This window comes from Pantherophis guttatus, chromosome 3, assembly GCF_059756535.1.
Source record: "Pantherophis guttatus breed Tessera chromosome 3, ASM5975653v1, whole genome shotgun sequence".
Lineage (NCBI taxonomy): Eukaryota > Metazoa > Chordata > Lepidosauria > Squamata > Colubridae > Pantherophis > Pantherophis guttatus.
In genome coordinates, this window is record NC_142065.1 from 143287867 (window position 1) to 143310395 (window position 22529).

Genomic DNA, 22529 nt, shown 5'->3' on the forward strand with positions numbered 1-22529 from the left:
CAGACCAGCAGTGCAAGACTTAAGGAAGGAAGGACATCCATATGGAGAGAGCCTATTTCTCAGGGGAATTACATTTGACCTCTAGGAAAAATTATTGTTGTTCTCCACCTAAATTGTGAATGGATGCTGCAGAGCAGAGGGTACTATGCAACCTCATGGGATTCAGTAATTTTTTCTGGTCCCTCCATCAGTTGCTGCTAATTTTAATTTTAATGTGACAGATGGAGGAAGTTCTGTCCAACATATGGAGAGTAATTATATTTAATTAACTGAATTTTATATCATAACTGTATGAGACTCACTCCAGTGGGAGTAAGGCCACAAAGCGTATTACGTGAACACCTCAGACAGTCCATAGCCTAAACATGGGTCCAATGTCCTGTGCCAGATGGGTCTTGGAGTCTCATTGATGTTCTTGGCCTTCAACTTCCATCAGCAAAGCTAGGTTGCCTAAAATAATCGGAGATATAGGAGCTAAAAACATGATGCAAAGCACTAGCATCAGGGGTGGGTTCTACTTACCCTTACTACCAGTTCGCAGCAGGGCCGCGCTTGCTTGCTTGCTTCACTCGCGCACACGCACACTCTTCTGCGCATGCATTTTAGAAGCGTTTTAGTGATGTTGGGGTCAGTGGGCAGAGCCTCCCACCAGTTTTATTACTGGTTCTATAGAACCGGTGCAAACTGGGGGCAACCCACTACTAACTAGTATCCATTGCAAGTCACGATTATATTAATATTTGTGCATTCCTACATAATCCTGCAGATCATGGAATCAGGTATTTATGTCAAGACATCTACCCCATATACTTATGTAATTTGCATGATGAGAAGATGATGCATATGTTGTCACTTGTCATCCCCCCTTATTGACCATTCACAGTTGCCACAAATCTTAAAGTTACCCATGCTGGGTTAAAGGAACAGGTTAGAGTTAACCTTTTGGGGTTAACTGTAGTAAACCTCTTGTAAAAGACTCCTTACTGACTCTCATGGAGGTTGAATCGTCCATCAGACACAACTACCTTTCTCTCCCTTTTTATTTTTATCAGGCATGTTTAGCAGAGTCTTGTAAATACTGTTGAGTAGTGACTCTCTTGGCCCAGAGAAGCATTGAGCTGTATAAATTGAAACATGATGCTGATAATCAAGACTTGGAGAATGTGTTTAGTCTACTCTTGGATGGATAACGAGAATGTGTATCAGTGAATACTTTTACAGGCAATGATTGTTAATATATTAGGAAACATTTTCAACCCCAACTCTTTGATAGCTACTATTTGAATTACATAAAGAAAAGAGGAATGAATAGCATCCTGCAACTGCTAATTGATTTTTTTCCCCCAAAACTCAGTCATTCCACAATGACATAGATCACATAGGCAAATGGTTTTTTGAGAAATAGCTAACGGAAAGGCCTTTCCCCCCTATGCCATAGAAGGCAAAATGAACCTGGGAAGTTTTAGTATTAGAACATTGTCAGATAAAGGAGTGGACAAATTCTTGGCGAATTGCCATTGGTCATCCAAGGAAGTTACAACATGGAAACAAGCCACAAGGAACAAATTGAAACTTGGTAGCTTTTTGCATATATTTTTTTTTTCACAGAGGTATCTTTGTTTATCAGACATGAGTAATAAATATTAAATGTAAAAATAACAAAATGAGTTTTGGTATCTGCTTTGTTTAAGATGAAAAGAAGGCTATGACAAGTGTCGTCAGTCTCCCTAGATCCTGGAAAGCCTACGTCAAAGAGGCAAAATGATGTAGCGGTCAACATTATTAGAGAGGCCCCACAAAGGTATCAGCTGAAGTCCCCCTTCCTGCAGTGACTGGGTGATTTTGGCAAGATAGTCTCTCTCAACTCAACCTACTTCAGAAGGCTGTTGTTGTGGGGGGAAATGGGAAGAAGTAGTGCTATTTATAGGACTCCATACTCCTAAACAAAAAGTGGAATATAAATCTAACTAGATAAAGGTAAAAATTTCCCCTGTCCAATCATGTCAGACTCTTGGGGCAATGCTCATCTCCGTTTCTTAGAAGGAGCCATCGTTGTCCAAAGATGCTTCCATGGTCATGTGGCCAGCATGACTATACGCCGAGACAGACGGAACGCTGTTATCTTCCCACCAAAGTTTATCTATCTATTCGCATTTGTATGCTTTTGAACTGCTAGGTGGTCAGGAGCTGGGGCAAGTAATGGGAGCTCACCCTGTCACACAGTACTTGGGTCTTGAACTGCCAACCTTTTCTAACTACATAGTAAAAAAATCAAAACAAGCCTAAATATCAGCCAAGAAATTAATGCTGAGCTGCTGGCCATTTTCCTGCCATTGATCATTTGCCCCTCTATCCCATCTATAGCACTCTGTATTTTGATCCTGAATTTATGCTGAAGGTGATTTAGTGAAAGGTTGCTTCCACATTTTTCTTACCTTCCCCCTCCTTCCAATCCTACAGTGCTAAATACAAGTATGGATAAATTCATGCATAAATCCAGTAGCCCAAATCTAAAGAAACACATTTGACATGATCGATAACTTGAAACTACTCAGTGAAATTTTTTTGCTTTGAACTGTAAATTTCCTAGCTGGATCTCAAAATGTCATAGTCTTTTTTAAAAAAAATCTACATGGTGGTTCTCCTCCTTTCTCTCCGACCGGTCGTAGTCTGTGTTGACAGGGGGGCAGAGGTCGACCCCGAGGCCCCTCATATGTGGGATGCCACAAGGATCGGTCCTCTTGCCCCTCTTGTTCAACATTTATGTAAAGCCGCTGGGCGAGATCATCCGTGGTTTCGGGGTGAAGTACCACCAGTACGCTGATGACACCCAGCTGTACATCTCCACCCCGGACCATCCCAACGATGCCCTTGAAGTGATGTCCTGGTGCCTGGAGGCCGTACGAATCTGGATGGGGAGAAACAGGCTCAGGCTCAACCCATCCATGACCGAGTGGCTGTGGTTTCCGACGTCCTGATATAGTCAGCTGGTGCCATCGCTGACTATTGGGGGTGAATCATTGGCCCCCAAGGAAAGGGCTCGCAACTTGGGCGTCCTCCTGGATTCACGGCTGTCTTTAGAACAGCACTTGACGGCTGTGACCGGGAGGATTTTTCATCAGGTTCGCCTGATCCGCCAGTTACGTCCCTTTCTAGATCGGGACTCCCTACGCACAGTTACTCATGCCCTCGTCACCTCCTGTCTGGACTATTGTAATGCTCTCTACATGGGGCTCCCCTTGAGGAGCACTCGGAGGCTCCAACTGGCGCAGAGTGCAGCCGCGCGGGTGGTTATGGGAGCGACGTGGCGTTCCCATGTAACACCTCTCCTGTGCGAGCTGCACTGGCTCCCAGTGGTCTTCCGGGTGCGCTTCAAGGTTTTGGTTATCACCTTTAGAGTGCTCCATGGCTTAGGATCTGGTTATCTACGGGATCACCTGCTACCACCAATAGCCACCGGCCAGTACGCTCCCATAGAGAGGGGCTCCTCCGGGTGCCGTCGGCCAAACAATGTCAACTGGAGGCCCCTAGGGGGAGAGTCTTCTCTGTGGGGGCACCTACGATCTGGAACGAGCTCCCCCTGGAGATACGGAGGATCCCGGATCTGCGCACCTTCCGTTGCGCGCTCAAGACTTTCTTATTTCATCAAGCTGGCCTGGCCTAAATCTTTTCCCCTTTTAAATGTAAATTTTAATTTGTTTTTAAATTATTGGGTATTTTAAATTTGTCTCAGCCAAATTATTTAATTCATTTTTATTCTATTTTAAATTTTTGTATTTATGTGTTTTATTCTGTGGCTGTTCACCGCCCTGAGTCCTTCGGGAGTAGGGCGGTATATAAATCCAATAAAACAAACAAAACAAACAAACATTATACTGTTTTCTTTTAATGAAAAACTTATGATACAAAGGTGAATTGTCTTTAGAATAAAACCAAACCTCCCCCTGCTCAAATTAAAGTATTTGGATCTTCTTGCCTTCAGAGTTGGGAGGATACATTTCACATTATCTGTTCATCTTTCAGAAAGGGAATATCTACATGTAATTCTGAAGCTTTTATCAGCAAATCTCAATGAACATAGTTTAAGAGTTCTGCACCTTTTGTGGGGTTTGCAACTACTAATATAAATGTTAAATAGAGGAGCTCCAATTGAGGTTGCAAGAGCACAGACACCCTGTATGTCAGATGTCTTTCTGTGCAGGATGTAATCTTAGATGGCTATGATGCAAACTAATGGTAACTATGATGTTGGTCCAGAAACTACTTATTACTTTAATAAAAGGAGACATGTCGAAGATGACCTAAGAGCGTAAGAAAAATGATGAATAGTAATTGTATTGGGGCAAATGTTAATGGCTCTGTAGGTGTTTTGCTTCTAGACAAAGTCTACCATCGATATTAAAAACTTAATGAGTTTGTCTGCAAACTTCTCCATGCTTCCTCCTACATCACTTCTCTTTGTTTGCAATAGTCTTGGCTCTTGGGTTATGTGGCTTCTCATTTCCTCTTGCTCACTCATTTGAGATTGCCTCATTTACCAGTTTATTAACGAGCAGAAATTACTTTGTGGATATTCTCCAAAAAAGCTGCAGCCAGCCATCTTCCTTCACCCCATCTAAGCAGGGCTTCAGAGAGATGAGAAGGAACCAGAGATTTTCCTCTTATCAAGAAACATCTCTTAACCCTCTCCCTAATGCCTACCAACTGTTAATGTCAGAAGAAAAAAATAAAAGGGAATCGTTTGAGGAAAATCTTTCAAGATTTGACAATGAACCAGTTTCCTAGAAGAGTGAAGGGGCCTCTTGAGGTTTTTTTTTTTTTTTAAATTAAATGCTATATAACATGAGAATCCTCTGGCTCTTAGTTCTCCACAGAGGATTGAATCAAAGGGCCTAAACGTCCCTTATTTGGATTTAAAATCATGTGTATTTTTTTTTTTAAAAAGTGTACCTAATGTCTAACAGACATGTTCTTAATAAGTAACACAATTATTCTGTGTCCTTCTAGATCAGGGGTCCCCAAACTTGGCAGCTTTAAGACTTGTGGACTTCAACTCCCAGCTATGCTGGCTGGAGAATTCTGGGAGTTGAAGTCCACAACTCTTTAAAGCTGCCAAGTTTGAAGACCTCTGTTCTAGATGTTGCTGAAGGACAATTCAGCGGCATCTGAATTAAGGATTCGTCACCTCTAGGCCTGCTGGGAGCTGTTGAGGTACAAACAAACATCTGTGGGGAAATGGGTTCCTTACATTTTTTAAAAAAGTAAATTTACAGTAAAACATAAACACCTAAATTTATTTTATTTAGCAAAGTAAGGAAATCCATTGGAACCCAAAGCGGTTGCAGATGCAAAGAGCAGCGTCAATAAAAAGTTTAATTGAGCAGAGTAGGAGAGCCTGGGAGGAAAAGTTGGTTGTTTATTTGCACTTTTTATACGGTACCAATGGCCCTTGTGATTGACATTCTCATTATTTGTGATTTTCTGTATCCGCCAATGAGAAGTGGAGTTTCGACCTTTCTATATACTTCAGCTTTTTATTTTATTGTATGCATGTGCAAAGCAGATCAAAAACACAGTATGTTTTCGAAGCAAAAAGTTAGGTCCTATATTGGCACCTCCTTTCCTTGTTTGGTCATGACATACCTATCTTGCTGGCAGCCCAGTTTCAAGGCTTCCTTGTATGACCTGCATTGCATTTGGATCTCACAGCATTCGAGTGCTCACAACATCCCTCTGACTGTTGTGAACAATCTGCAGGTAGCAATGTTAGCCTCCACTGAAACAATTGAGACCCCCCCTCCATCTGTAAATCTGTTGCATGCAGCAGACAAGTATCAGCTGTGGACCATAAGATGAAGTTGGGAGTGATTCTTATCACTTGTGGAACAGACCACTCCAAAGAAGAAGGGCAACTGCTTGCAAGGAATCCAGATGAAGCCTCATGGTTGGATTGCCTCACTGAGATCTCCTATGACCAAGTCAAGGGAAGGTGAAACAGAGGTGGGTATATTGTGCAGAAGATTGCAATGGGAAGTCAAGTATTGTGGAAGAAAAGAACCAAATTGTGCAATTTCTATAGACGGAACATTCCAAAGTCATATGTTGACATCGGTGGCTATCGATATCCAATAAATAAACAAACACAAATCTTGTTTGTCATTTTATTACCTGTGGTTTTAAACTGGGGCAGGGCCCCCACAGATACTGTAGCAAGGATCACCAACGATCGTCCTAAAGTCAACTCTACTTTGCTCCAACACTTAATGTTTTCTTCCCAAGCATATCAAGTCAAAGATCAGGGTTTGCCCAAGATATTTTGCTATCCTAAATGACTGTAGATTCAGTGCTGACAAAGTAGCAGTAGGGGAACTAGACAAGGCATCTCCTCCAAACCAGGGGTGCTATTCAGCAGGTTCTGACAGGTTCTGTGGAACCAGTAGCAGAAATTTTGAGTAGTTCGAAGAACCAGCAAATACCACTTCTGGCTGGCCCCAGAGTGGGGTGGGAACGGAGATTTTGTAATATCCTTCCCCCAGGAGTTGGGAGGGAATGGGGATTTTGCAGTATCCTTACCCTGTCACGCCCACCAAGCCACACCACGCCCACCAAGCCACGCCCACAGAACCGGTAGTAAAAAAAATTGAATTCCACCACTGCTCCATGTTATGAGTTTACTTCTGTAATCTCTGTTTTCTTCTCGGTTATGGTAACAAGCAAGAACCAAAGAGCTAATATCTGTATGTACGTAGTATAGGACCCAATATGCATTTTATTAAAATAAAAACGAGTATATGGACATGGTGCTTAATCTGGGAGCCTTCAAGAGTGTTGCCTTTTTGATCTGCATATGAGAATCCCGTCCTTGTGGCATCATTGAACACATTTTATCTTTCCATCCATCACCGAGTTCACAGCATATAATTAACTATATTTACTTGCCCCATGAGATTGAAAATCTGAAGATTTTCCCCCCATTGTTACAAGCAAACTATATTAGCAACTAATTAAGGAAATGACTCTTTGTTGCCATTTGGTCACACCTCCAATGTGCTGCTTTTGAAGTCGGTGGCTCACTCTGACTTCTATTAGGGCTTGTTCTGAACTCTGTTCAGATTATTAAAATCGGTCAGTGTAACTTTAGTTTTATGATGTCATAAGACCTCAAAAAAAAAAAAAAAGCCCTCTAAGTGTTATTTTTGAATTTTGTTAAATCAATTTTTAAGCATTCTCATCAATCATTATGAAGTATGGAAATGATAAACAAGCTGCCAGACCTGTTTTAACTTTAATTCTTGTGATCCAAGTCTATATTTATAGGAAGGTCAGGGACTTACTTTCTTCTTCTTGTTTTAATTTACCATCATCAGTCAATGAAAGGTTTGATTTTGTTGTAACATTATATATGTATATACTTCCCATTTGATTTAAAAGCTTTTTATGTGAATTTGTGGTATCACATTTCCAAAATTTTTGTCTCCCCTCTCCTTAACTACTACATTTTATTTGACACTATTAATGAGGAATTGTATCCCCTCTTTTCTTTGCATTGGGACTCCTTGGTCCGAAGGTGGTGGCCTATAGGAATTATTGTATGGATTCTAAAATGAGAACTAGGCAAGAGATTGAAAGGCTGCTGACCCCACTTCCTGTCCACTAATAGATTGAGAGATATAGGACTGAAGAAGAAGAGGTAACCGGGAAATCCTCCAGATGTTCAACTTGTAGTAAAGCTTCCACAGTTTTTTTTATTAGGGCTAATGGGGTTAATATACAAAAGTTTTAGAGCAGGGGTCTCAAACTCAAGGCCCGTAGGCCGGATTCAGCCCACAGGGTATTTAGATCTGGCTCGCGGGGCTGCTCTGGGAACAGTGAAGGACCAGCCCATGATGCCTCTGCCAGTGAAAATGGAGCTCAGGATTCAGCTGCAACGGCCTCCTGCAACCCTCTGCCAGCAAAAACGGAGCTCAGGATGGTCATGCATGGCCCTCCCGAGCTCCGTTTTTGCTGGCAGAGCACTCGGGCCACCAGAGCCCCCCCCCCCGACATGAGTAACGTTGAGCTGGCCACACCCACCTGGCCGCGGCCATCCCAGCCCGAGGTCAAACACAACTCTGATGCATCCCTCAATGAAATTGAATTTGACACCTCTGATTTAGAGGATCCCAACTTGTGTAATCTTGATCTATTCTATCTGATCTGTTCTGTCCCCTGTGATGACATTGATGGCAGTAGGGATAAGGATATCTACATCTAGTTACCCTTATACATATAGATCAGTCATAAAAATAAGATTCTTTACAGACCTATTTCCACCCAGCAAGCAGAGAGCAGCCATGAGGGATTGCTAATTTGGAGGGTATGGGAGAAAAAGTGAGCAAAATCCTATTGCTCACATCCTAAAAACATACAAAACCATTGCTGGGAAAGAACGTTTTTGGTGTGCCAAAAAGGAACATGATCCGAACTGCAGGATGAAACACCCAAAACTATGAGTTGATAATTACTTGGCGATTGAGTTGGCTATACATTTATTTGTATTGTTATGTTAATGGCCATCAGGCAAAGAAAGATTGAATTTTAAATGAAATGGAAAGTATCCCTCGATGTTTGTAAGTTGGGAATATTAAACACTCTCACATTCCCATTTGTTCAGATTCAAATTGTTGGTTTATACAAAATCAGGAGGAATCTGTAACGTTCTGATGTTTTATGAAAAGGCATGAGCTGTAGCAGACTTTATCAGTGATGTGTCTGATTTTTACCATTATAGATTAAGATGGTTCTCCAATCGTTGCTGCCTTGTGTTTGGGTCTGGATAATATATGACCCATAATATATAAGGGATATATATTATCCCTTATATATACGTGTGTGTGTGTGTGTGTGTGTGTGTGTGTGTGTATGGGATAATATATAAGGGACACGGTGGCTCAGTGGCTAAGATGCTGAGCTTGTTGATCGAAAGGTCGGCAGTTCAGTTGTTCGAATCCCTAGTGCCGCGTAACGGGATGAGCTCCCGTTACTTGTCCCAACTTCGGCCAACCTAGCAGTTCGAAAGCACGTAAAAAATGCAAGTAGAAAAATAGAGACCAACTTTGGTGGGAAGGTAACAGTGTTCCGTGCGCCTTTCGTGTTTAGTCATGCCGGCCACAGGACCACGGAGACATCTTCGGACAGCGCTGGCTCTTCATCTTTGAAACAGAGATGAGCACCATTGTGTAGTCGGGAATGACTAGCACATATGTGCGAGGGGAACCTTTACCTTTACCTTTTTAATATATGACCCATGAGAGTTGGATAAACCTCCTGATCTTGCCTGCCTGGGTAAATTGCTAAGACTGGTGTTGTCTAAGGAGCGATGTGTGGAGTATTTCTGCATTTTTCCCAACTCTTCTGTTCTCAGTCTAAGAGGATTTAAAAAAAAAAACTTAAAGAAAAAGAAACGTTCGGGGAAATTTCCATAGTTTTGAAGAAATCTTTGCACTTCCCTTAGTTACAAGGTTATTTTAGAGTGTGTGAACGTCCTGCCTTCCACTGAACAATCATCACTCCAACAGTGTATAACCTGTCTGGCCTCCTCTCAACCCCAAGGGGAAACATCAGGAAACAGAGCGATGATGAGATCTATAAGAGGGGAAAAAAAACCCTCAACAAAAGAGCTCCATGCAACGATACAGCAAGCTGAAACAAATCACCCAAAAGAAATTCTGAACTAATTTTAAAGCTCCCTGAGAATGAGGTTGAGAATCAGAAAGCTCTCTTTCCCCTCTCTTGCAGGATCTCCATCTCTTCTGTAGGTTAGACTGGAAAGTACATGAGGTATTCTGAAAGAAGCTGAGGGCAAACTACTGGGGTGTTTACCCCAAAAAAGACATGGATGTGTCCCCGATGTCATCAAGATTCAACATTAAGACATTACATTGATGCCAGGATCATGTAAATACAATCATTGACCAAAAAGGACCCTTGCATTTTCACAATTTCCATGTATGATCCATATGGGATGAATACATAATTTCAGTTGAATCAATGTTGATTGCTTTAGGGCAGGGGTGTCAAACTCAAGACCCAGGGGCCAGATCTGGCCCGTGGGGGCCACCCTGGAAATAGCGAAGGACCAGTCTGCTGGGGCTTTGCTAGTGAAAATGGAGCTCACGAGGGCCGTGCATGGCCCCCCCTAGCTCTGTTTTCACTGGCAGAGGGTTGCAGGAGGCTGTCGGAGCCGAAAACAGAGTTCAGGAGCCCATTTTTGCTGGCAGAGCGCTGGCCACCACATGTCCACCCTGACACAAGTGATGTCACGCTGACCACGCCCACCCTGGCCACACCACGCCCCCACCCCCCTGAGGTCAAACACCACCTGATGTGGCCCTCAATGAAATAGAATTGGCACCCCTGCTTTAGGGAATTTGGGGCACAGAGAAGGCTATAATTGGGAGCTTTGTAGTTGGAAAACAGAACAGGGATGGTGAGAATTTGATCAATTTTTAAAATTATGGATGGAGAGGAAGGAAACAGTTTTTTCTTCCATGGCTCTTGGATATTTCAGGGTTTCTCTTCTCTCTAGTCTGGGGAGCTATTGCTGCCAAACATTTTTGAGTCTCTTCTGCTGGTATTTTTTTAAACAAATGATGACTGCCAATAAATTGACATTATATCTGATAAAACAAACAGAATAGCTAAGGCTATTCTCAGCATTCTTCCCTACCCCTTCTCAACTTTAGTAATTTTTAAGGCCCAGAAGTAGGGTCAGTGGGAGAAAAAACCGGCAACCAGATTAATACATAGCCCTGCAGTGCTAACAAGAAAAAATGTGCATGAAATGTATATTTTTAGATGTATTTTGGCTCCAGTCCTATGCATGTGTATCTGAAAACTCAATTGCATATATTTCCAAGAAAATACACGAATGCCTGAGTTATTAATTGCTTTCTTCTTGTTTTGTGCATCTTTGCTTTAGGCTCCAGCCTGTTAGCTGGGAAAGACCACACACAAGTCAATGCTGACTCTTGGCTACTAAGTGGACACATAATCCATGCAGTTTTCTTGGCAACAAAATGAGAATAGTGTGTCCGAACCTTTTCCCAAGACGTTTTTTCACAACTACGAACACAAACCTAAAACTTGGGATTCCTTGATATCCTCTCTGCTCCGCTTGGCTTTCAAAACCAGACAAAGTCTTGACAGCACGGTTTTATACAATTAACTAGAAGTAAGACCAATTTAAGGCAAGGATACTCACTTCTGTGAATGAGTATTAGAATGTATTATGAAATCGTCCAGCTATATGCACATTTTCCTGTAAGTTTCACTATTTGAATGGGCTTTGTTAATAGGTAGCTGTGAATGTAGGCTGTTTTATTTTCATTTGTATGGTACATTAGAACAAATGGAATTATTAAAAATAAGAGAAAAGAAAAGTGTCTCAGGCTACAATCCTCCTGAGAAGAAACTAATTCCTGAGCAATGTCAGGATGAACATTGGGTGGAGCAGGCATCTTTTCGGATGTTAACCTGGATCAGAATGGCCAGCTAATGTTGATTTTGAGGGTGGTCATGTTTAATTTTCAAGGGGTTGTGAAATGGACAGGCTGACCAATATGTTATTGCATACCTGAATCTATTGTGGAAGTTTCAAAGATATTGTCCTGGAAGATTTACTTGCGTTAACAACTTCCTGTCCTACTTCTAGTGTTAATTAGTTGAGCAAATCAAGGATGATTATCTTATCTCACCAATTACTGCTGTTTTAAGTGAATGGTCACAGTGTTGTTTTACAAGCTTCAATTGGATTCACAGGCTGGGCGTACTTTATTTCAAATTCTTTTTTGGCTACTGAGCCTCATCTCTCCATATTTGTGAATATACCTCATCCCATAGTCCAAAACAACATTGGGCCAACAATCTCAGGCTCACCAATGAAATTATTAAATGTCAATGCTTACTTCCTAAAGACCTTGGCTACCAGAAATTAAACATACATATATAATGGTTGTAGTTGTTATTATTTTTAATTTGTATCTAAAACATTCGAAAAGAGATTTATTCTATTTAAGGGGACATTTCAGAGCTTTCCATCTCTTCTGAAAGCATTTTTGGAATGCATTTATGGTTTCTTCCTGGCCTTCTCTGAAGCAAGATATTATTCTATGAGCCTTAGATTCTGATCTACTTATAAGATTGCCTGCATGCCATCTGTACATTGTGTGACATAATTGGACTTCGGTTGAACTGTTTTGTAGTGATTAAAAATGGAGATGGGAACTGCTTGTGAGGAGCACATGCTCAGAATAAATTAATATTCCAACTTTTGAGCATGTGCTTTGTGTGTGCTTTGTATTCAGAAATGCTGAATGTCCACAACTTCAGAATAATGATTTAAATTCCAAGGGAAGTGTTTTAGATCCACGCTGCTTCAAGTGTTTCACTAACTCAAATGGATGGTGTGGTCTCCAAAGAGAGTCACAATATTGGCAGGCAGTTCAAATAATAACCACTTTCAAGAATAAAGAAACTCTATGCCCAATTTAAGTCAAACATTATTGCTAATGAGTATCATTTTCTTGCCCACATGTACAATTCTTTTGTCATTCTGGCAAATCTAACGGCCTCATGTATCGGGAACATTTCTTCCTTACCTAGTGTCAGCCTTCACATCTGGGCTTAACAGTAAATCACAGATTTACAGACACTTAAATCAATTCTTGGATATACTTAGCAGCAGATTTCCAGACATGATATGGTAAGATTAGAAACTTTACCGGAGACAAGAATGTAGCCTTGAATAAACTGTAGATTGCTAGCTGCAGTTATTTTTATGTATCTGTGTTATCTGAAGCCTGAAATGTTAGGCTTCTTCCTCCTGTCCTTCTGAATTAATGCATATTTGGTAAGTCACTTGAGGTAGTTCTGGATTTTCAACTGTAACTAACCAACCAACCAACCAACCAACCAACCAACCAACCAACCAAGGATTTGTGAGCAAATTTAAGAAGGTGTTGCAATTGGTTGGGGGGGGGGAGGAATTTCAACAGGCAAAGCTGGAGCCCTGTCTGATCACATCCCTGCTCTAATTGGATAAGTGTGCCATCTGGGGAAATCACTGTGATGCTTACAGTAACCACCTCTGTCCAGATAGTGCCCTAACATTTCTGTGGTAGCTTAAGTCTACCACTGCCCTTTCTGTTTGCTCAATCACCAGTGACAGTATATTTTCTACCTCATGAATTTTCTTTTCTTCACTACCAATAAAGCGTGTAGAGCTTAGGCAGCAATCAAGACAGCCAAAGTGGAAAGGAGCTGAGTAAGAATTTGAGTTTTTCAGATTTTAGTTGATATATGTGCCCATAAGGCCAAGAGTACTATGCATCAGAGGTAGACTAGATATTCTGCTGTTCCATTGGTGGCATCAAGAAAGAGAAAGTATGGGTGCAAAGAAAAAAAAAGTTGGAAATTGACAGGATGGGTGGTTACTATTAGAACTTGTATCTTTTAATTGCTTTTTGCCATGAAGGCCTGAAGAGAAAGCAGAAGGAGAAGAAAGGAGATGGTGGTGAATGGGGTGGGATGTATTAATAGAATGGATAACCAGTCTGCTCAAAGATAGCCTGCAGGAAATTTATGGATTGCAACAAAACTGCTCAATGTAAAAATCTTCACGTAATTAGAGAATGTTTAATCTTTCCAAAGTTATTGAAGATGGTGTTATTGATGATGTTTCATAGGGGCCACACAAATTCATTTATTATTTTGGGTGTCAAGGCACCATCATATCTGAGAACCCCCAGGTTCTCTACCCTGGAAACTGCTGGTTCTTGCCATATTAGTTTTGGGCCCTATATCTGGGCCAAATGTCATCTAAAATCTCCTTGCCACACTTCCAGAAGATCTCTGAAAATCCAGAACCCACCTTTCCAGAAGATCCCTGAAGGCTGGTTACAGCAAGTGTGGTGGTCATGTTCTGAAATGAAGAAAAAGTCCTTTATTTAATTGAGCTCCGAATCCACAAGACACAATGTTCATAACTCATTGTTTGATTCAAACTTGGAGACGGCCTAAGAAGCCAAGACTACTGCTTTATATATCTACTTGGATTGTTATTTCATTAATGTTTAAAATGTTTTGGCAGCAACTTCCCTGACAGATCTGGCAGACTGGAATAACTTGTATTTTGCCGTAACCAAGATTTTTTTAAAAATACAGCTCATGTTTCTGAGCTTGCTTCATCAGAGCTTTTCAAAGCTACAATTCATTCCTGCAGCATTTTTATCCAGATTTTCAGATTCTTATATGGCTTTATTTGTTAGTGTTACGCTAGTATGCTTGAGGCAGCTTAGAAAACCATAAATCATTGTGTAGCCTAAAAATAATTAAAATACACAAAAAGAAATGACTAGCAACATTTCTTGAATAGCAGTAAAACTGTGGATGGAGATAAAAATAGCAGCACCTGATGCCCCCAAACTTATTTTTAAAGCAATGTGCTGCGCATATTTCTCCTGATCATTAATAATGAAGGTTGCTGACATAATATATATTCATGTAGCTGCTCCCTTGGAGATTGCTTTCAGTCTGTTTGACTTAATATGTACACATTAATTACATGCTAATTCCACAGTTTTTAATTGGCGTTGGTAGGAAAGAGCCTTCCAGCCATAGATCTAACCTGACAGGTGTGGGAAATAAACGCCAAAGGCCACCATCCAGAAAGAAAGAGGAGCAAGTTAAATCCTATTAAAAACTACTGCAATTTTAGTATCTGGATAATAGCTTCTCAAGACGTTGTCTTTAACGAAGTGCTCAGTCTGGCTCCAAATTTTATGACATAACAATTAGCAGCAAATAGGGGGTGGAAGAGCAGCTTTTTCCGTTTAATTTTCCATCCTTCATTTAATCATAGGCGAATTAACAAAATTATCGCATATTACTTATATAATATCAGAAGAATAGAGTAGCTGTAAGTTGGGCACAGGGATGGTAAATTACTCCAGAATAACTCTTAGCCTGCTTGCTTCCTATTTATGAACATATATACTCCACCTGCTACTCCTGGATGGCTGTCACTTGTTTTGATGGGGGAGAAACCATTGGTCAGCGATGTAGAATTGAAGAGTTGGAAGGTACCATTTACCTATCAAGCCCAACAGCTCAGCGTAGGAAACTATTTTCTGGTTGGCCTCTATTTTTAACCATAACCAGCAAATTGGAACTCCCCACCAATTTCAGTAATCGCTTTAATATTAACTTCTTTATACCATTAGGAAACTTTTATTATTGTTATTATTTATTTAAATGTATTATAGCCACCCACTCCCATAAACCCTGGATGTATTTGGGGTGGGCTGCTGGGGGTTCTCAGGGGTTTGGGAGAACCTCTAGCTAAGATTCTGTGCAGTTCGGAGAACCCCCAGATCCCACTCCTGGCTGGCCCATCCCATCCCACCCTGCCCTGCCCCTCCCAGGAGTCCCCACGCAGCCCTTTTTGGATGCAGTAAGTGCAGGTCGCACGTGGAGGCTCGGGGAGGGCAAAAATGGGCCTACTAGAAGTTCAGGAAAGCCAGACATGGGCCTGTTTCTGGCCTCCAGAGGGCCTCCAGAGCCTGGGGAGGCTGTTTCACCCTCCTGGAGGCTTGAGGAAAGCCTCCGAAGCCCAGGGAGGGCAAAAATGCCCCCGCCATAGACTAGACTACGCCCACCATGGCCACACCCACCCAGCAACCTGGCAGAGAACCCCTTGCTAAAATTTTTGAAGCCCACCCCTGGATGTATTCCTACCATTGCGTTGAAATTTCTCTTCTTATAGCTTGTGATAATATCCAAACGTCCCAGCCTCTATCCCTGCCCCTTTCAGGTACAAAGCTTCTTAGACATTAAAATTGGGAGTGATCCAGAACAGTGGTTCCCAACCTTTTGGGCACCAGGGACCAGTTTCGTGGAGAGAAGTTTTTCAGTGGAACAGAGGGGAAATGGTTCTGCATGCTGCCTGCATCCGGCGGATGAGGCTTTGCTTGTTTGCGCTGCCCAGTTTCTGGCATGCTGTGACCTGGTGCTGGTCCATGGACCGGGGTTGGAAACCCCTGATCTGGAAGACCCGCTTCCACCCAGAAGAGGGCTTGATTATAAATTAACTTTGCTCAAGACAAATTTTTAATTTTCTAATTTAAAGTCAGACAGAGGCCAATCAGTAGAGGTGACGCATCTCTGTCTTCTTGAATCTGACGCTCTCCTTAAGAGTGAAGACAGTTGCAAAATATTTGGAGTATGCATCTTAGGAGAAACTAATCTAGCTCTGCAATCACATCTGGTGGTAGTGGTGGTTTAAACTATAAGAGTAGTACTTTTGTTCTGACAGCATTACCCTCATGTATACTCATATATTTCCTTATTATTTGTAATATTCTCTAGAGGGGATCACAGAAGGATCATTTTTGGAATAGTCTGTTAGGATTGGCATGGAATTGCAGCTATTCTGTTCGACCGTCTTTGTTATAAATAATTAGTTGCAATGTAACTCTTCTCTCCCTGCCCTCGTAACCCAAAAATAAAATTTCCCAAACAACACACATTCTGTAACTTTTTGTATTTTAATCTCTCTGACTTTTTAACTTGGTTTTATGACTTCTCTGCATTGATAAGAGGCAGAAGTCCAAACCGTCTCTATGGTTTTAGTTATTTTGCTTAACCCAAATTTTGTAAGAATGGGATGAATATGATCTGGGGATAAAACGACTGGTATCCCTCCTGAATCTCTTTTAGGCTGTTTATTTGGATTTCCCTTTTCCCTCCTAACATACTGGAGTTTTATTTGTATTTTTGCATCTCTTAAAGAAGACAAGATTAATGAAGTAAGCTAAAATAGGATTGATGTCTTTCTCAACCTTTGCAACCATAATACCTAATAAACGTGGATGAACCAAAATCTAAAATCAGCTTTTACTGTGATTCTTAATACAGTTTGTCCGTAATATAGGATGATGAAATAGTACACTTCCATCAAGTTTGGGAAAGAAAATTGTAATTCTACTCACAGGGAGTTCTTGAAGTGAGGCTTCTTTTGGTTCTGATATTTAATTACTGATTTGATAACATATTATCTGTTTTCCACAGAACTTTCCCTGTTCTTTTTTATATATACTGTCAATAGAAATTTCACTTAGACTTATAGTACTTCATAGTACTTTATAGCCCTCAGCAGGTTGCAGAGTAGCCAGCATATTGCCCCCAACAATCTGGGTCCCCATTTTACCAAATTTTGGAAGGATGGAAGGCTGAGTCTACCTTGAGTTGGTCAGGATCGAACTTCTGGTTAAGGGCAGAGATTCTACCGGCAATACTGCATTCTAACCACTGCACCACCATGGCCCTTTTTAAAACATGCTCTGGCCTTCTCCACTGATGCTTCATGCTTCAGCTCTGTCTCACAGTTGCATGCAATTCCAAATCTGTAGACCCAGAGCCATACATGATCCCACCAAATCTTGAGGAGTGGGGCTCATGGACCGCTTCCAAAAATTATTGCTAAATTGTCATTTTAATATGATAGAACATTCCCCCCCCTCCACGTATAGAGTGACTTCCCCAGTTATACAAACTGTATTTATTAATTGCCTTTTGCCCTGGCCCTAATTTATTCCCTTGTCTTGATTTTACTCACTTTTTGAGAGCAGCCCTCTGCATCCCACTGAATGATCAAGGGCCGCCCTTGGCTTGAGAAGGGGATCTCTCTAATCAATCGGTTACTTCCAGAAACTTTGTTGGTGGATAGTCCGAAAAAAGATTTATTCAGTCAACGTGAGTCTAACCATCCCTTTTGGTCATGTATTACAGATGTTTTCCATTCCTGAGCAGAGAGGGCAACACCCTTTCTCTTTGTGCAATAGACATAATTGAAATAATCAGCTACGCCTATCTTCCTCCATCCATCTCCACAATGCGTAATGAGCAATGGGTGCAGGCTTTCATGCAGTAGACTAATATGGCACCATGTAAAACAGGGAGGAAAAGGCAGACAGAGCCTCTGGTTGCACACGCTTGACAGACCCAAGGCATGCGATGATTATAACCAGCCTGACTCGGTTTCTTCTCTGTAATTGAACATCCAGATTTCCATAAAATCATTGCCCATTCCACATGGCAATATGCTTGAAGGCACGGGTTGACGTATATATAATGAAATAGATATTAGTTTTGGACAGTTAAATTGGTTAACTCCACCAGCAGTTCTTATCCTTCTTGATACCAAGAGACATGGAGAAAGTGTGCCTTTGGTATAGTATATATTTCAGCTAAAGTGTTACACCTGAATTTCTTAGATAGGAAAAACTAGAAGTGCCTAGGCCCCCATTGGATGGTGAAATGTAGAAAGGCATTTGAGTTTTACTACACAACCCAGGTGTTTCCTTTTTTGTGAAGAAGTCATGTCCAAAAATTGTAAAACAGAGTTACCAAATACAAAGGCTCCTCTTTATATAAATTTCTTTCCTGAAGGTTAATGCTATGCATGATGTACAGTATTGATGCACAATATCAATAACATTATATGTCACCCAGAATCACTTTCATGAAATAAATGGCCATATACATTTGATAAACAAACAATAGAAACCTTGCATTTTCCAATTCTAGTACTGAGAAATGAATATGGGAGGGTGCTGGCAAGCAAATATCTAGCCTTTTATGGCAAGTGGGTTGGAAATGGATGTCAGGTTAGAGGGTTCAAGGGCCCTGCTTAAGTGGCCGAATTCTACAAATGGTACCAATATAATTTAATCCTCTTGCAGGGCCAAAGCAATTCCAAAAAGCCTTATGACCATATCTATTGATGTTCTGAAATTACTTATAATTTTATACAAATACAGCCAGATGAGAATCACTGTGATGCTGCTTAATTTTGGTAAGAATTCTAGACAGGCAGATATGAGGAACCGATTTTCAATTTTCAGTTGTTCTCGTAATGTGTATGTGTTTGTGTGTAGTGTGTATTTGTGTATGTGTTTGTGAGAGAGAGAGAGAAAAAGAGAGAAGTGGGGGGAAGATATTTTGGTAAAGGTCTCCATTTCTAATAAGTAGGAAGGCCGAGTTATTTGACCCTGCACATAGAAAAAGTCCTAATTTTCCTGGAGATGCCTGTACATAGTTGTATGTGCCTCTTTTAGCAGAATTTAACTTCCACCACAAATGTAAGTATATGTTTGTTTTTGTATCTATGCATCTGTATCTAGGTTCCAGATACCGCACTGACCTCACAGTTAAAAGCTACATTCCAGCATTTATTTTATATTATTATAGTTGGATATCCAGTTCTTTTTTCATGTGTGTGTATATAACTTGCAGCTTGTACCAAATGACTGCTCATCACAAGGCTCCAAAATGGATTAAAATTTAATTTAGTTTAGCTAAAATTTCTCCTGAAGCTTAGAGTTCAGATTTGGAGCATTCTCATCAACCTGGGTAGGCCCTGTTTAACCTTCCTGGGGTATGTGATCTGCTCAAGCTGATGTCTATGAGAGGTGATCTGTTCTCATGGATTGTCCAGATCATCTGACATATGAACAGCAGATCTGGGATTTATTGCGAGAGTAATGCCAATACCCAGGAAGGTACGTATTTTGATAGTAAACATACTCACTTCCTTTCAATAATTTTGGCATATTACCGTGGCATAATCTGTAAACTGATACAGGTATTACTTTTGTATTAGACCAAGTTACGCAAGACATCAGATGCTGGATTAGTGTAGATGAGCAATGAGGGGATAAGAGATGTATAGAGTAAAATAGGGGAGAAATTTATTCAGTTCACATTTGATGTAGAACACAGGAGAAAAATCAAACCCGACAAATTCATAAAAATGAGAAATGTAGAAAATTCAGAATGGACATATTAGTTTATTACCAGCACGAGATCACCAGCTTACTCTATTTATTTATTTGTTTGTTTATTTTGCTGCCTTTATTATTTTTATAAATAACTCAAGATTGCAAAAACACACCTAATACTTCCTCCTCCTCCCATTTTCCCAACAACAACAACAACAACCCTGTGAGGTGAATTGGGCTGAGAGAGAGTAACTGGCCCAAAGTTACCCAGCTGGCTTTCATGCCTAAAGTCAGATTAGAACTCACGGTCTCTGGTTTCTAGCCTGATGCTTTAACCACTAGATCAAACTGGCTATTGCTCCTACTAAGGCATTAGTACTCAACACTATTGTGAAAATAATTTTAATCTGCTTTTTCCATTATAAATTCTTCATATGTAGCAGGATTGTCACCTTTTCTTTTGCTCCAGTAGCAGACTGGTCATGGACCAAATCTAACCCTTTAATTGTATTTTCAATCAAACCAGTGGCTTGGCTCTCAAGAGGGATAATTCAGCTAACATGCACAAGATAGTGCCTTTTCAATAACCCTTTGTGGGAAAGTCCTAGCACAACATCACCTGGAGGATTTAATCTGTATAATGAAGGAGCGTGTTTTCAAGTTGGAGAATCAGGGAGAACTGGAATACACCCTTTCCCCCCCCCTTTCAATTAAAAGAATTAAATCCTCCCTCCTGTTAAACACAACAAATTCACCTTTGGCTTTTGTTTATCTTTTCTTCCTTCTTTTCTGCCTCCAGGCTCTTGAAGAGTTGTTCAGCCAGACACAACAACCAACTTTCCTCAAAGAGCGTAGGTGTTTCCTTCAACTGAAGCCATTTCAGTTGAAGGACTGAAATTTATACCTACTCCATTTCTGTTCCTTCAGCTTCCAGTATCCTAAACCTTGGTGTATTTCTTTTCTTTGTTAAAATTTCTGTAACTGCAGAGATTTGGGGGAATATATTTTGTCACACCATCTTGCCAAATTAAATAACTTCAATTCACATATAAATTAAAAAGAGATTAAAGCCAAACTTTGCAACACTGGCCTAAGACTCACTTAATATCTAAGCCCTCTGAAATGGTTTTGGATTCTGGTTAAGTGTTTGCTCGGTATGATCAAGCCACAAATAAATTGAGGACACTTATAACATAATTGAATGCAGGTTTACGCAAAAGAAAGTCCTAATTAAGGAGATCTAATTAAGCATACAGTTTGTGGATTTGTAACCTAAATCTAATTTATTTCTGAGAGAAATTATTATGTACACTAAACAAAAAAGCTGGAGCCAAACTGGGTAAGTTTATTGAATCATTTGAGCTCCTTTTCTGCTCAAAAATTGTCCTCCATCCTCCTCGGTCTCATAAACGCAAACATTTCTAGCTTATATAGTATCTTTTAAACATACAAACACATCCACCCATACATACTAGGCAAGCTTGCTTCACTTTCTGCCATTTTCTCACTCCCTAAACCCACTGTGGTCCCTGTTCTTATGCCAGTATGGTTGGGCTTCTTTCATTGCAGTAGTTGTCTTCTGACACTGATTTTTGCCTTTTGCAGTTAAAATATTTTTTAATATCCTGTAATATAACCTTTTACACGTATTCTGAAAAATCTCTGTGTCAATAAGTGTGCTGTTCTTTGAAGCAAACATTGTTATTCTAGTTGAGTTAATATAATCAAGTGTGAACTTAGAGGAATTTGTGGCAAAAGAAAGAAGTGGGGATGATTCAAAGATGAAGACGCATTCCCAGTGCTGGAGTAGACAAGATTCCCTACCCCCCATTCTCGAATAACCATAGAGTTTCATTTATTAGCTATTTTGACATTTTGAGAAGTAGTAGTTTTATGAAGTGCCATTTCAAGGTCAAAAGATAAGAGGGTTAGAAAGAACCTTGGAGATCTTCTATTCCAACCCCTGCTTGAGCATATTATTATATTATTCTGAATAAGTGGTTGTCCAATCTCTTCTTGAAAATGTCCAGTGATGGATCACCCACAACTTCTGGATGCAAGTCGTTCCACTAATTGATCTTGCTGTCAGGAAATTTGTCCCTAGTTCTAGGTTGGATCTCTCTTTAATGAACTTCCACCTTTTCCTGTCCTGCCCTCAGGTGCTTTGGAGTCTAAGTCAACCCCTTCTTCTCTGTGACAGCCCCTCAAATATTGGAACACAATATTTGACAGCCCCTCAAATATCATGTCATCCCCTAGTCCTTCTCTTTGCAAGACACTGGTCTCTTGTATTTGAAAAATTGGGCTGTATTCCCACTGGAGAAAATTTTCCCTTTGCCTCACTTCCGAGATTTTGAAATCTTGTCATTGTAATGTTCGTTCATTCATTCATTCATTCAGCCGCCCACCTCAACCACATGGTGACTCCTGTAATTTATTGTCTGGTTGAGAAAAGAAATTCAGATACAAAATTGCCAATACTTCAACACTGGAATCTTAGGAGGCAATTTTAGCAATGGATCTCTCCCATTTTTATTGGGACTTATTGCAAAGAAAAGGACAAATAACAGAAAGACACATATACAGAAAAAGGAAGTGTAGACAGAAGAAAATTAGCAATATATTTTCTTCCCTGTTATGTAAGAGGGCAGGAAGAGGCGTTCATTTAATGTTTTACTGTATGTAATGTGATAGCAAGTGAACATTGATGAT

At 40.6% G+C, this 22529-nt stretch overlaps 1 long non-coding RNA gene across 1 annotated transcript; it reads right to left on the reverse strand.

Annotated features, from left to right (window-relative positions):
* Positions 1-13654: 13654 nt before the first annotated feature.
* Positions 13655-17793, reverse strand: LOC148114859 (uncharacterized). Its single transcript, XR_015733268.1, has 2 exons — positions 17654-17793; positions 13655-13960 (listed from the first exon to the last, which is right to left on the reverse strand). It is a non-coding gene; the product is annotated as an uncharacterized LOC148114859 (long non-coding RNA).
* Positions 17794-22529: the final 4736 nt, after the last annotated feature.